The sequence below is a fragment of the Tenrec ecaudatus genome, chromosome 2 (assembly GCF_050624435.1).
Source record: "Tenrec ecaudatus isolate mTenEca1 chromosome 2, mTenEca1.hap1, whole genome shotgun sequence".
In the NCBI taxonomy this organism is placed as follows: Eukaryota; Metazoa; Chordata; class Mammalia; order Afrosoricida; family Tenrecidae; genus Tenrec; species Tenrec ecaudatus.
The window spans coordinates 277,425,320-277,440,487 of NC_134531.1; the positions used below are offsets into that span (position 1 = coordinate 277,425,320).

Below are 15,168 nucleotides of genomic sequence, written 5' to 3' on the forward strand. Positions count from 1 at the left end.
ATCATGGATCTAATAGAACTTAACAGCATGAAAATGAAATGGAGTGCACAAAAATTAATATCTTAGGCATTACTGAGAGCTAATTAACTGGAATTGTCATTTTAAGTCAATCAGTCAATCAATAAATCAATCATATGGTTCTCGATATCAGGACTAATAATATCAAAAGGAATTCTAGGAAGATGGCAGACCAGGGGGCCGCATACTTTGAGAGCTTTTTCGAACAAAGTGGGTTTGGTGTCCAGGTAGCCGAGTGGTAGGAGTCTGGTGAGTGAAATATCCCCCCGGGACAGCACCCCACCCACACCTCACGCATTTGTCCTGAGCAGGGGCCTCAGTGATCCAGGACTCGATTCATGGGACATCTTGGGTCACTAGGCTGTCGCCATCACGGCTGTGACTAACTATAAGCCCACTCCATCCCCAGATTGGGAACCGGAGCCCAGAGTCCTTTGCCTGCTCTGTCTAGACGCGCAGAGGTCAGTTGCGGGACCCCCTACAGCAGCTGTCCACACACGGGACCCCACTAGGAGAGAAGCTTCCGTTTCCCACGTGGCGATCTGCCCTTGGGCCTGCGTCCCTCCCTCCATTCATCCAAGGCTGAGTAACTGACCTGCAGGCCATTGGGGACTGCCTGGAGACCCCCACCGGGGACCATCCACCCACACCGCTGGGACCTCTCCACCAGCACCCCATTTTCCCAGCCGCCAGCCCCCATCAGCTTAGCGCCCGCTCCACTCCTGGTCCAGGAACCTGTGCTGAGCACTACCCGCCTGCGCAGCCTGCAGCCAGAGCCCTTGACACTGCGATTCTGCCCGCGGAGCCACTTCAGGCTGGCCTGCGTCACCGTGGAGACCGTGCCCGCTGCCTCGGGTGCTAAACCTGCCTGCCACAGGGCACCCCATCCAACACAGACAGCCCCGGGCACAATAGTGGGTGCCCCTGCCTACTGGGAGCTCAAGCAATAGAGCTTTATACTCCTGCCAGAGCTGCGTTGTCCTCCCCGGTGCTCTGCAGGGATTCCAGTGGCCGGTGCCCCAGCTCTGAGCCTGCCGTGACAGGAGGGCAAGCACCATTGCCACTGGTTCCTGAAAGAGCCGCTGCTGTCCGAAACGGCTCAGACCACATCGCTGTGGAGCCTGCACTGCTCACAGGTCCAACGGCTTAGGTGATAAAAGTCCACACCTGCTAGGGAACATAGGATGCGGCTTTGCTGTCCCGCTGGAGCCGTCTGTGCTCCCCAGCTGGCTCACACCACCGTGGTTCCCCACGGGGTCCCTAGCACCAACCCCTAAGCCTGCCCCAGCCTTTCCCAGGAGGCATAGGAGGGAGGCACTGTGGCCTGTGCCTCTCAGCATCTGTAGTGGCCACAGCATTTTCAGGCCAATGCAGGGGGCCCGGCCCCGGGGGGCTGCTCCCACATGTGTAGCCTCTGCCCACAGGCTCAGCTCTACAGGCCTGTAGGGCCCTAGGAGGGCTTGCTGATCTGAAGAGCATCCCCCCCACACACACACACATAACCCGGCACTGGAGCCCAGATCAGCACCATGTTCCGTGGCAGCGAGGCCTCTCCCACCTCCGCTTTCTATTAGGCATCACTATAGGTTTTCCTTCTATATCTCTTTTCTTCTCCTTCCACTTCCAGTATTATCACTTCTTTTCTCACCTCTTTTATAGCTTCTCCTTCTTCCTCTCTTGCCATTTTTTCTTTTTCCTCCCAAATTTTTTGTTAAAAATTATTTTAAATTTTTTTAACCTTTTAAATTCTTCTTTTTTATTACTAAACAAACAAACCCTGACAAACCATGTCAAAGCAGCCTGTGGGCACTCACTGAGGCTCCAGCCTCCACTCAAGTTGCTGAAACATCTCACCACTGCAGGTCACTGAGCCTTTGGTGAACTCTGCCTACACAGCAGTCTGACCCATCCTTATGGTAGGTCATAGGCAGTCTCCTGAAAGAATCCTTTACAGTAACACAGACAAGGTTCCTCTGGCCTCCCAGAAGTATGAAGCCTATGAAAGGATCCAGGAAAAATCAATAGACTACATCACTAGGAACCAAAACAAAAAAACCAGAGAGGTGAAACATAGTAGCAGACCTAACGTCTCTCATAGAAGAAACATATACGGATCTGCCACAAAAGGAAATCTTCACAAGTCTGCTTGCAGTAATACAGGAGCTGAGGGAAACTACCCAGAATAAGTATGCAACGATAGAGGAGATGAAGTCCACAATAGAAGGGATGAAATCCACCCGCCAAAGGGAACTGCAAGAGCTAACAGAGGAGGTAGCAGAAGCCACACACAAGGTCACAGAATTTACAATTAGACTTGAGGAGGCAGAGAACTGTAACAGTGATCTTGAGGACACTCAAACAGACCTAAGCAAGCGAGAAAGACAGTCTAATACGAAAATTAAAGAAACAGAAGATAGCCTGAAATCAATGACAGATGCTATGAAGAGGAATAATATTTGAATGATCGGTTTACCAGAACACAACACAATACACAAGTCAACAGTCAAGATAGCAAAGGAATTTCTGGAAGAAAACTTTCCCATCCTAACAAGGGAGAATGAAGCACTCATATAGGAAGAAGAAAGGATGCCAGCTAGATCAGACCCCAAGAAGAACAGGCCAAGACATATAATAGTAAAAATATCCAACTTAGAGGAAAAAGATAAAATTTTATGAGCAGCAATAGAAAAGGAAGAGAGTCACATACAAAGGAGCACAGGTAAGATTATGCTCAGACCTATCAGCAGATACCAAGAAGAGGAGGAGAAAATGGAGCAACATCTTCCAAAAGCTGAAAGAAAAAACACCTCCCCCAGAATCCGGTACACTGCCAAGTTATCCATCAAGATAGATGGTGTGATAAGGGTCTTTCAGGACAAGGAAAAACTCAAAGAATATGCTGCAAGACACTCGACCCTGCTGAAGATACTGGCTGACTCACTATGGCCAGAGGATCAACTTCCACCAAGAACAAACAGGAGACCACCATATAGCCCATCTCCTTCTAGAAGGCAATATGCCAGCAACAATTACCAGGAAAACAGGGTCTCAGATGGAAAACTGGAGAAGATAGAAACTCTGCACTCAAACACAGCACACTGATATGAAGTGAGATAGGTAAAGACCCCAAACACAAAACAGGGTATGGAAACTAAGAATCCACAGATAGTGATAATAACTCTGAATTCCAATGGACTCAATCCATACATTAAAAGAAAAAGGCTGGAGGACTGGCTCAGAAAACATAATCCATCAATCTGTTGCCTACAAGAGGCACATCTTAAGCGCACAGACAAGAATATGCTAAGAATAAAGGGTTGGCAGAAAGTCTACGAATTGTAACTCAAAAAAGGCAGGGGTAGTTATCTTAATCTCTGACAAAATGGACCTCAAGATCAAAACCATAAAAAGAGACAAAGAGGGACACTATATAATGCTCAAACGTTCAGTAAACCAAGAAGCACTTAGCATATTGAATATTTATGTTCCTAACAATAGTGCGGTGAATTTTGTCAAACTATTAAAAGATGAAAAAAGAAATCATGGACTCAACAATCATAGTAGGTGACTTTAACACTCTTGTTATTAGAGAAAGACAGATCACTGGGAAAGAAGCTCGGCAAAGAGGCCATAGAATTGAACAATGTAATTAGGCAACAGGGCCTGATAGAAATCTATAGAGCTTTCCATCCAAACGCAAAGGATTTCACATTCTTTTCAAATCCACATGGATCTTTTTCAAGAATAGACCACATGCTGGGACACAAATCCAGCCTGAGTAAATTCAAACATATAGATATTATCCAGACATCTTTCTCAGATAACCATGCCATAAAGCTGGAGATTAATAAGAGGATGTCCAGAAAAGCAAGGGCAACCAATTTGAGAATGAACAAAAATCTCCTGCAACATGAATGGGTACAGGCGCAATTCAGAAAGGATATTAGGAAGTTTCTGGAAACTAACAAGAATGACAATACCACGTATCAAATCTTATGGAACACTTCAAAGGACATTAAAGGGATCCAAATGAGAGAGGAGGAGGTGGAACTATTGCTATTTGGAGACGACATGATCCTGTATATTGAAAACCCCAAAAGCTCCACAGCTGGAGTACTTACAGCGATAGAGGAACATGGAAGAGTAGCAGGATACAAGATCAATAAACAGAAGTCGGTAGGTTTCCTATACACATCGGATAGGACCATGGAAGAGGGGATTAAGAAGGAAGCACTCTTTACAGTAGCTAAGAACAAACTGAAATACCTAGGAATATATTTAACAAAAAACACTAAATACCTATACAAGGAAAGATATAAGACCCCACTACAGGAAACCAAAAGTGACCTCCACAAATGGAAAAACATCCCTTGCTCATGGATTAGAAGGCTCAACATAGTAAAGATGACAGTTCTACCTAAAGCACTTTACAATTTCAATGCTATACCAATTCAAATACCATCAACCTTCTTCAAAGAACTGGAAAAACTGACCACCAATTTCATATGGATACAGAAGAAACCCAGAATTAGCAGAGAACTCCTCAAAAAGAAGGACAGAATTGGAGGACTCACCTTACCCAGTTTTAATGACTATTACACAGATACAGTGGTCAAAACAGCGTGGTACTGGCACAACGACGGACACTCAGACCAGTGGAAAAGAATAGAAAGACCAAGAATAAAACCATCAGCATATAGACAACTGATCTTTGACAAGGGTCCCAAAACCATCATGTGGGAAGCGGGTGCCCTTTTTAACAATTGGGGCTGGAAACAATGGATATCCACATGTAGAAAGATGAAACAAGACGTTTACCTCACCCCATGCACAAGAATAAACTCAAGGTGGATCACAGACCTAGAAGTTAAAGCCCAAACCATCAGGACCATCAAGGAGGGAATTGGGACAAACCTCAGAGCACCGGTCAAGGGAACTCATAGGCTCACTGCAATAAGGAAGGGGACACACACAGGTGAACTGGAAATTGACAAATGGGATTTAATAAGAATAAAGCACCTGTGCACCTCGAAAGACTTCACGAAGAGGGTGACAAGACAACCCACAGACTGGGAGAAGATTTTTAGTAATGACATATTGGACAAAGGGCTCATTACTAAAATCTACAACACCATCATTACCTTCAAAAAGAGGAAAACAGTTAACCCCCTAAAGAGGTGGAATAAAGAACTGAAAAGAACTTTCATTAGGGAAGAGACCCATATGGGCAATAAGCGTATGAGAAAGTGTTCCAGGTCATTAGCCATTAGAGAAATACAAATCAAAGCAACCATGAGATACAACCTAACACCCCTGAGGCTAGCCCAAATCAGCAAATCAGAGAGCAACAGTGTTGGAGGGGCTCTAGTGAAGTAGGAACCATCCTCCACTGCTGGTGGTCATATAGATTTGTACAGCCACTTTGTAAAGCAATCTGGTGATACTTAAAGAAAATAGAACTTGATCTACCTTATGACCCAGCCATCCCTCTACTGGGCATATACCGGCAGAAGCAATAAACAAACACGACCAGTCATCTGTGCTCCAATGTTTATTGCGACACAATTCACAATGGCAAAGACTTGGAAACAGTCTAAGTTTCCATCGATAGATGAGTGGATTAGTAAAATCTGGCACATACACACAATGGAGTACTATGCAGCACTGAAAAGCACGGACGATCACATGAAACACATCTTGCATGGGAAGAGCTGGAAGGAATCATGTTAAGGGCAGTAAGCCAAATTCAAAAGGACAGGTATAACATGAGTCCCCTGAGGTAAGTACTATCAGCATGCCAGGAATAGAAGAATAAACACCTATCTCACAGTAAACAGGTGGAAGCATAGTTAGTTGGAGGGAGGGCAGGCCACACCTAGGGAGGTACATGAGAGTCCAAGATAAATAAGGGGAAGGGGTTAGGTGGAGGGAGAATTAGGCTGGGGAGAAACCGGGTGGATGGCACGGGGCGGGGGGGGGGGGGCGGGGACAGGGCAGTAACCCACCCAGGGGGAGAGTTTTGGTTGTGTCCCCACAGAACTGGAACAATGATACAGACCCCACCATGACACACCAAACCAGGAGGGCAACATAAGGCGCGGAGGAATCCACAGAGAGACTGGCCCATGCATGAACCCTTAGCAGAATTAGCCCGTCCTCCACCATGGAAAGGAGTGTCACAGAAAATGAAAATAGATCGTCTAGTGTGGGAAAGGAACTGACTCACCACACCACATCCAGAAGGAAGCTGAAGCAAGGGAAGGAGGAAGGACGGAGCGGAGCACACCTGGACCCACAACACTCAGAGGACTATACCCGGCGCGGAGGGCCCAATGTACAGAGAGGACCATATAGCCGGTCCCACTGCGAGATGCAACATCCTGCACTGACCCGTGGCCCTACAAGGGACAGTACCAGAGACACAGTGGGGGATGTGCGACTTAGCTGACTCCACCACACAGGCAAAACACTGGGGGCGTGCAATTAAGCAGTGGGGGAAACAGAGCAAAGAGGTCTCGAGGGAGTATAAAGGATAGACTTTGGGGCTAGGACGTGACACTCCATGAGATTCATCTGGAAAACACTCCTAAAGGTCAACAAACAGACCTTGAACTACTAACAGGCTTTTTTTGTGCGTGTGTGTGCTGTCTCTTTGTTTTCTTTTTTCTCCTCTTTTAACTTTTGTATGTCAGTGGCTTTTTGTTTGTTAGCTCTTCAGTGTTGCTGTCATCGATGCTATGTTCTCATGTGCCACTTTGGTGCTGTCAAATCCATCCGCAATTTTATGCACATATTACTATATCTGCAGGTTCACCTAGATAAGATAGGCTGGACAAACAATGTGAGAAGAAAATAACGGGACCAATGGTCCCAGAGGGACATGAGAGTGTGGGAAGTAGGGAAGGGAGGAGGTGTTGGCCAACCCAGGGACAAGGGAAAAGCGAGTGGTTAAAAACCAGTGGAGGAAGGGCATGGGAGGACTGGTAGGGAGTGACCAAGGGCAAGGTAGCTGAGAGGAATTACTGAAACCAGAATGAAGGGTGAACATGGTAGTGGGACAGGAGGAAAACGTAGGGAATTAGAGGAAAAGAGTAGGAGGCAAAGGGTATACATAGAGGCCTAAATACAGATATGTACATATGTAAATATATTTATGATTATGGGGGAAATAGAGCTATGTGCATGTATTTATGGGTTTAATAGAAGGGTAGCAGGTGGATATTGGGTCGCTTGGCGTGCATTCCCTCAAAAGAAGAGCACGTTGCTTAGCTAAATGGTCATTTCATAATACCCACCTTGCCAATATGATCTCTGAAGACAGACGTGTGTATAAACAAACGTCATGAAGAAAGCTGATGGTGCCCAGCTATCAAAAGACATAGTGTCTGGTGTCTTAAAGGTTTGAAGGAAACAAATAGCCATCTAGCTCAGAAGCAACAAAGCCCACAGAGAAGAAGCACACAGGCCTAAGTGAGCATGAGGTGTTGAAGGGATCAGGTAGCAGAAACCAAAGAACAAAAACCATCATCGTGTGATCACCTTCCCCACATAAACGCTGAAGACGAATGTGTACATAAATACATATGGTGAAGAAGGCTGATGGGACCTGGCTATTGAGAGATATAGCGTCTGTGGACTTAGAGGCTTGAATGTAAACAAGCGGCCATCTAGCCCAGAAACAACAAAACCCACATGGAAGCAGCACACCAACATGTGTGATCATGAAGGGCCGAGGGGACCAGGTTTCAAGCAACAAAGGCGGGTGGGGGGAGCGGGGGAGGGGATATCTTCCTGAATGAGAGGAACACATGATGGGGATCCAATGTCCATCTGTAGGCAAATGGATATCCCTTGAACAGGGGTAGTGGGAAGGAGATGAGTCACTCAGGGTTCAGTGTAGCAATAATGAAACTCACAACCTTCCTCTAGTTTTTAAACGCTTCCTCCCCCCAACTATCATGACCCCAATTCTACCTTGCAAACCTGGTTACACAAAAGGATGCACAGCGGTACAGATGGGATCTGGAAACACAGGGAATCTAGGACAGATGAACCCGTCAGGACCAACAGTGGGAGTGGTGATACCAGGAGCGAAGGGGGGTAGAAAGGGGGAACTGATCACAGGGATCTACATATAACCTCCTCTCTGGGGGTTGTGCAACAGAAAAGTGGGCGAAGGGAATACGCCAGGCAGTATAAGATAAGATTAAATAATAATTGATAAATTATCAAGGGTTCCTGGGGGAGAGGGAGCGGGGAGGGAAGGGAAGAGAAAAAAGGAAAATGAGGAGCTGATTCTAGGAACCAAGCAGAAGTGGAATTTTGAGAATGATGAGAATGTATGTGTGCTTTACACATTTTAAGAATGTATGTGTGCTTTACACAATTGATGTATGTATGGATTGTGATTAGAATTGTATGAGCCCCAATAAAATGATTAAAATAATAAATAAATAAATAAAAGCTAAAAAAATTAAAAGGAATGAAGTGTATTTTTCATCAAAAAGAACCTTTTTATATTTATCTTGAAATACATGTTGTTTGTGATAGGAAAATACCTATATGGGAGATTCATTAATTCAGCTATTATTCAATTTTATTCATGAAAGCTAATGATGAAAAAATGATGACCTACTAAGTGCTTCAAGCTGAACTTGACCAAGCATGCAGTCAAGATGCATTGATAATTACTGGTGATTGAGATAGGAATGTTGGAAACACAGAGGAAGGTCAGTAGTTAGAAAATAGTGTCTTGATGATAAAAATGAAGCTGGACAGTACGTGATAGAATATTGGAAGACCAATGATGTGGTAGTTACATAATCATTGCCAATTTGAGAGGATTAAGAATTAAGGGATAGAGTCTAGCCTGTCGGTCAGGTCAGAGCCAATGAGGCCTCTCTGTGAGCATGACCTTCTCCTGGGGATTCTGGGAACTCTGGTATTCCTCCTTGGAGGTAGGAGACACACTCACTCTCTGCTCACTCCCTGGGAGACATTGCACTCCAAGATGCATGGAACTCCGCTAGTTCCCTAAGCTGTATGAGCCACATAGAGACCCCTGCCAGTGCTGAGATACTTACACCACCACTGGATCCACAAGACCTTCCACCCACTGACCTGAGACATTTCTGCTTTCGGCATCATTGCATGTGTTTTGTGAGTCTGAAGAGGACTTTATAGATTGGTATCAGAACCATGGGCTAATATCAGCCTTATGAGCTTGATCTAAACTGGGCTGGGATGTTTTCTCAATAGTCAATTGCTCTTATACATATAAAGCTATTTCCTATACATATGAGTGTCTCTGGGAATTTGTTTCTCTAGTCTACCCGGAATAACACAAATGGCTTTTATTTCAAATTCCCTTTTCATCAACATAAATGGCAACTACAAATATGGGCACTAACAAATGGAACACAGGAATCAAATCACTACATCCGTGGGAAGAGATGAAGGGGAAGTTCAATATCATCAGTCAAAACAAGGCCTCATTTGACTGTGGAAAAATCAATTGCTCACATGTAATACATGTAATACATACTGTCAACAAGTATAGGTTTAAGCTGCAGAAAATCAGAATGAATTCAGTGGAACTAAGATACAACCTTGAGTATACACTACCTGAATTTAGAGACCTTTTCAACAATAGATACGTTAGCATTAGTCATTAATGACTGAAGGACAGAATGGTGGTTGGATGACATAAAAAACTTCATGCTTAAAGAAAATAAAAGGTTATTGAAAGCGAAGAAAGAAAGACCAAAGTGGATGCTAGAAGAAACTCTGAAACTTACTCTTAAACACAGAGTATCTAAAGTAAATGGAAGAAATTACGAAGTAAAGAGCTGAACAGAAATTTTCAAATTGCAACGTAAGAAGACAAAGTATAGTATTATAAAGAAATGTGCAAAGATCTAGAATTAGAAAACCAAGAGGTAAGAGCACACATAGGATATCTCAAGCTGAAAGAATTGAAGAAAAAAGTCTAATTTCATATTTTGTTGTGGAAGGATTCTATGGTCAAATATTGTATGATGTGAGAACCATCAAAGGAAGATGGAAGGGATTTACAAAGTCATTGTACCATAAAAAGAAAGTTATCAACATTCGAACACTTTAAGAGGCAGCATACTATCATTAACCTATGGTATTGCAGGAAGAAGTCCTAATGCACCGAAAGCATCAGCGAAAATCAAGGCTCAAGGAATTGAGAGAACGCCAACTCAAATATTTCAATGAGCCAATGAAGCACTGGAAACACTCACTTGTCTCTGCTAAATAGTTGGAAGACAGGCATGGGTAACTCACTGGAATAGATCCATGTTTATGCACATTTCAAAGAAAAGGACCCAACAGAATGCATAAACTATGTAAGGTCATAATTAATCGTGCTTTGCAGTCATATTGTTTGAAGTTAATTCAAAAATGGTTGCAGCAGTATATCAACAGGGAGTTTCCAAAAAAATCGTTTCAGAAGACATTGAAAGACACCACTTCTTACATCGAATGGATCTTGAGTGAAAGGGGAGAATACTAGAAAGATATTTACTGGTGTTTATTGACTACGCAAAGTGTGAATGCAAAACGCAAAAAGTGTGAATGGCAAAATCTATGGACAACATTGCACAGTAATTCCAAAACACTTACTTTTGCTTATGTGGAGCCTGCATGTAGATCAAGTGGCAGCTGTTTGAAAAAAAAAACAAAAAAACAAAGTTACTGAATGGTTTCAAATTAGGAAAGTTGTATGTCAGTCCTGCATCCTGTCAGTATGTTTATCCAACCTATATTCTGAGTAAACATTAGAGAAACTGTTCTATATGAAAACAACAACAACAATGAATCAGGATTGGAGGAAGGCTCATTAACCTGTGATATGCAGATAATACAGTCATGCTTTCTGAAAGTAAAATCACTTGAATCTCTTACTGATGAAGGTCATACTACAGCCTTCAGTGTGACTTACAACTCAATATAAAGAAAACCAAAATTCTCACAAGAGGATTGATAAAGAATAAAGAAATGTTGGCATTTATTGTTGATATAAAAAAGGAAATTCTTAACTGTCGTTAGGTCAACTATCAATGCCCATAGAAGAGCGGTTAAAAATTCAAACTGCATATTGCATTGGTATATCTGCAGCACAAGACACCTTTAAAGTGTTACAATGTCCCACATGGAAGAAGCACACCAGCCTGTGTGATCACGAGGTGCCGAAGGGATCAGTTATCAGGCATCAAAGAACAAAAAATCATATCACTGTGTCCTCACCGTCCCGACGCAATCACTGAAGACCAAATGGGTGAATAAGCAAATGTGTCAAAGAAAGCTGATGGTGCCCGGCTATCAAAAGATAGCATCAAGGGTCTTAAAGACTAGAAAGCAAACAAGCGGCCATCTAGCTCAGAAGCAACAAAGCCCACATGGAAGAAGCACACCAACCTGTGCGATCACGAGGTGTCAAAGGGATCAGGTATCAGGCATCATCAGAACGAAAAATCATATCATTGTGAATGGGGGGGGGAGTGTGGAGTGGAGACCCAAGACTAATTTGTAGGTCACTGGACATCCCCTTACAGAAGGGTCGCAGGGAGGAGACCAGCCAGTCAGGCTGCAATGTAGCAACGACGAAACATACACCTTTCCTCTAGTTCCTAAATGCTTTCTCCACCCCCACCATCATGATCCCAATTCTACCTTACAAATCTGGCTAGACCAGAGGATGTATACTGGTACAGATAGGAACTGGAAACACAGGGAATCCAGGGCGGATGATCCTTTCAGGACCAGTGGTGTGAGTGGAATACTGGAAGAGTTGAGAGAGGGTGGGTTGGAAAGGGGAAACTGATTACAAGGATCTACATATAGCCTTCTCTCTGGGGGATGGACCACAGAAAAGTGGATGAAGGGAGATGTTGGGCAGTGAAAGACATGAAAAAATAATAATTTGTAAATTATCAAGGGTTTATGAGGGAAGGGGGCGTGGGGAGAGAGGGGAAAAATGAGGAGCTGATGCCAGGGGCTTGGGTGGAGAGCAGATGTTTTAAAAATGATGAGGGCAATGAATGTACAAATGTGCTTTACACAATTGATGTATGTATGGATTGTGATAAGAATCGTATGAGTCCCTAATAAAATGATTAAAATTTTTTTAAAGTGTTAAAATGCTAAAATATCACTTGGAGGACTAAGATGCACTTGATCTAAGCCAAGTTATTTTCAATATCCTCATATGAATGTGAAAACTGAACAATTAATAAGGAAGACAGCAGAAGAATTGACACATATGAATTACAGTGTTGGTGAAGAATATTGAAATCATCCTGGACTGCTTGAGACACAAACCAATCTGTCTTGGAAAAGTACAGCTCCTTAAAGGCAATGATGGAGAGACTTTATCTCAAGTACGTTGGCCATATTGTCTGTCGAGAGACCCGACCTTGGAGAAGGATGTCATGCTTGGTGAAGTAGAGGGACAGCAAAGAAGAGAATGACCCTCCATGACATGGATTGACCCAGTTCCAGCTACAATGGCTCAAGAGTAACAATTGTGATGATGGCACTGGATCAGGCAGTGTCCCGCTGTGTTGTATGGAGGGTTGCTGTGAGTTGAATGTGACTTGAAAGCACGTAACAACAGCAGTTCCTAGGATATCAATCTTTATGTGGTCTATTTCATTTGTATGCAACTTCCCATTTTCATTGAGTCATACTATCTCCTGTGACTGATTGTTAATGCGTGTTTGCAGCAGGTTTTTCTTATTGTTACACATCAACAAATGTAGGTCCTGAAAATGGCAGCGGTGCTCCATTCTCATCATGAAGACCAACCCTCTGAGGAGAGCTTTTCTCTAGCCCTATTCCGAGTGCCTTCCAACTTGAAGGGCTCACCTTTGGACACCATATCCCGCAGTGTTCCATTCCAATAAGGTTTTCTGTGACTCGTTTTTCTTTTTCAGATGTCAACTGCCACTTTCTTTTTCCAGACTGTCTTACCCTGGAAGCTCTGTAGCTTGAAGCATCACATAACATACAAATTATCATAGTACTACAAGCTTATAGCCAAGTTGTGGGCAGCATACTAGTACCATTAATAAAATAAGAAATAAAAACATATTTAAGAATTCCAGTTCTCAAAAAGTTAAATAAGAATTGTCTAATGCCTCTGGTATTTCCTCATTCACTTTAACTAGGGCTTCTAATTAACAGTCCAGGTTTCCCATTTGAAAAATTTAGAAACTGAAAATCAGGTGTTCAGAGTATTTGTGCTTTACCTGCTATATATTTTTTTGAGCTCAAGATTATTATTCCACTTTGGAGTTTTTATCCTGTTTCTGTTTCATTGTGAATTGTGCTCTGTTATGATACAATTGATGGTGTTTCTTTAGCTCTCTAGTTCAATCTGTTTTGAGAGGTACCCCCTTACTAGTTTCAGAGCTTCTCAAATCTAAAGCCAGGATTTGTGCATTTTGCTCAAATGCTCCATGACTATTAATTTGAAATCCTACATATTGAAAAGGTTATAACTGATGTAACACTTTTTTATACAGTAGTCAGGCATCTTACAATAGTAAACAATCATTGTTACAGTATCAGATTAAAATTAGATGCAATAGAATGCTTTTAAGTTTTGAAAATTAAAATAATAAATTTAAGGCAATAAAACAATCATACATATATATTTTTTCAATGCCAATTTGGGCTTTTTTGATGACAAGGACATAAGTTGCTTGTAATCATCAAATTGTCAGAATTATAATATCCTTTGGAAAAATTAAAAATTTGCATAAGAAAATTACAAATTCAAAAATTGTTTTTAAATATATTGTTTGAAATAGAGTTATTTCACAGTTCACTTTTGGATGGGATATTCTACTAAATCAATTAATTTCCTGTGGTTAAGATATATACATATATATTTTTTAATGTGCCCTAGGCATGAAAGAGCTCTGGCCACGATCTAGGCATCAAGCTAGGATGAACAAAGGGCTGCCAGTCTGCTCTGCCCCTGACTGATATAAGAGCACCACCACCAATCGGGTGTCTCTTTGCCCATAGCCAGGGGATAAGATATATACATATTATGTGAGGTGGTGTTTATAGCTAATGCTCTAAACCAAAACTATTTATTCCATTTTATGAAATAAATAAGATTTTGAAAATCAGATTGTTTAGTCACATTTCTGATGATGCTATAGAGTTACAAAAATGAATTACAGAGGAAGGTTTCGTGGCTAATACCTTTGAGCTTGAGAAAATTGCTGCACATTATGCTAAATAATGTCATATATCAGCATGTAAATAACATGGAAAAACACGATTCCGAAGAGAAAATTAGTGTACCTGATTTGTTTGTTTATTCATCGACTTTGGGGCTGAAAGATTTTTGGACTGAGACGAAATAGGAAACTCTGTCACAGGAGCTTTTCTGCTCTCAGAGGTAGGGCTATTACTTTGGAGATTGTAGAGCCAGAATGTTTCTTCGGAGTGCGAGGGAAAGACTTTGTCTCACATACTTCCAATAGTTTATCCGGGGAGACTCGTTCTTAGAGAAGAGCATCATGCTTGCTCAGTAGAGGTTCTGAGGAAAAGAAAACCCCCCAAACTGAACTCATAGCCATAGAGTTGATGCTGGCTTAGAGAGGCCCCGTGAGCCTCCAAGACTGTAACTGGTTAAGGAGTAGAAAGCCCAGTGTCGTCCGTCAGAGACGCTGGTGGTTTCCAAGTGCCAACAAGGCGGATCGTGCAGCCCAACACACAAGGAAAAGAAGAAACGAAGCCACCCTTTAACAAGATGGACCAGCACCGTGGCTACCACAGTGGCTCAAACAGCCAGAGTTGTAAGACGGGGAAGACCCAATTAGTGCTTTTTTCCCTGTTATGTGAAAACTTCATTGCCATGAGTCAGAACCAGCTAGATGGCACTGAACAGAATCAGCATGCTTGGTTGTCTCTGGCAAGTTACATCCGGTAGGGTGCTTAATCAGTAACTCTCTGTTGGCTGTTTTAAGGGCTTCTACTCGGCTCGCTCTTTCTGACAGGTGCAGCTTGGATAGGAAATTAAAAGTTAATTTTATCTTTGTCCTTTTCTCTTTTGCTTATCAGCTATGCCTCCAAGGCATGGTAAAGTATGCTGAAAGTGACCTT

General features: G+C 42.7%; 1 non-coding gene across 1 annotated transcript; it reads right to left on the reverse strand.

The window, feature by feature from the left end:
* Positions 1–13,944: 13,944 nt before the first annotated feature.
* Positions 13,945–14,088, reverse strand: LOC142441628 (small nucleolar RNA SNORA48). The gene has a single exon (XR_012782991.1). It is a non-coding gene; the product is annotated as a small nucleolar RNA SNORA48 (small nucleolar RNA).
* Between the last annotated feature and the right edge of the window lie 1,080 nt (positions 14,089–15,168).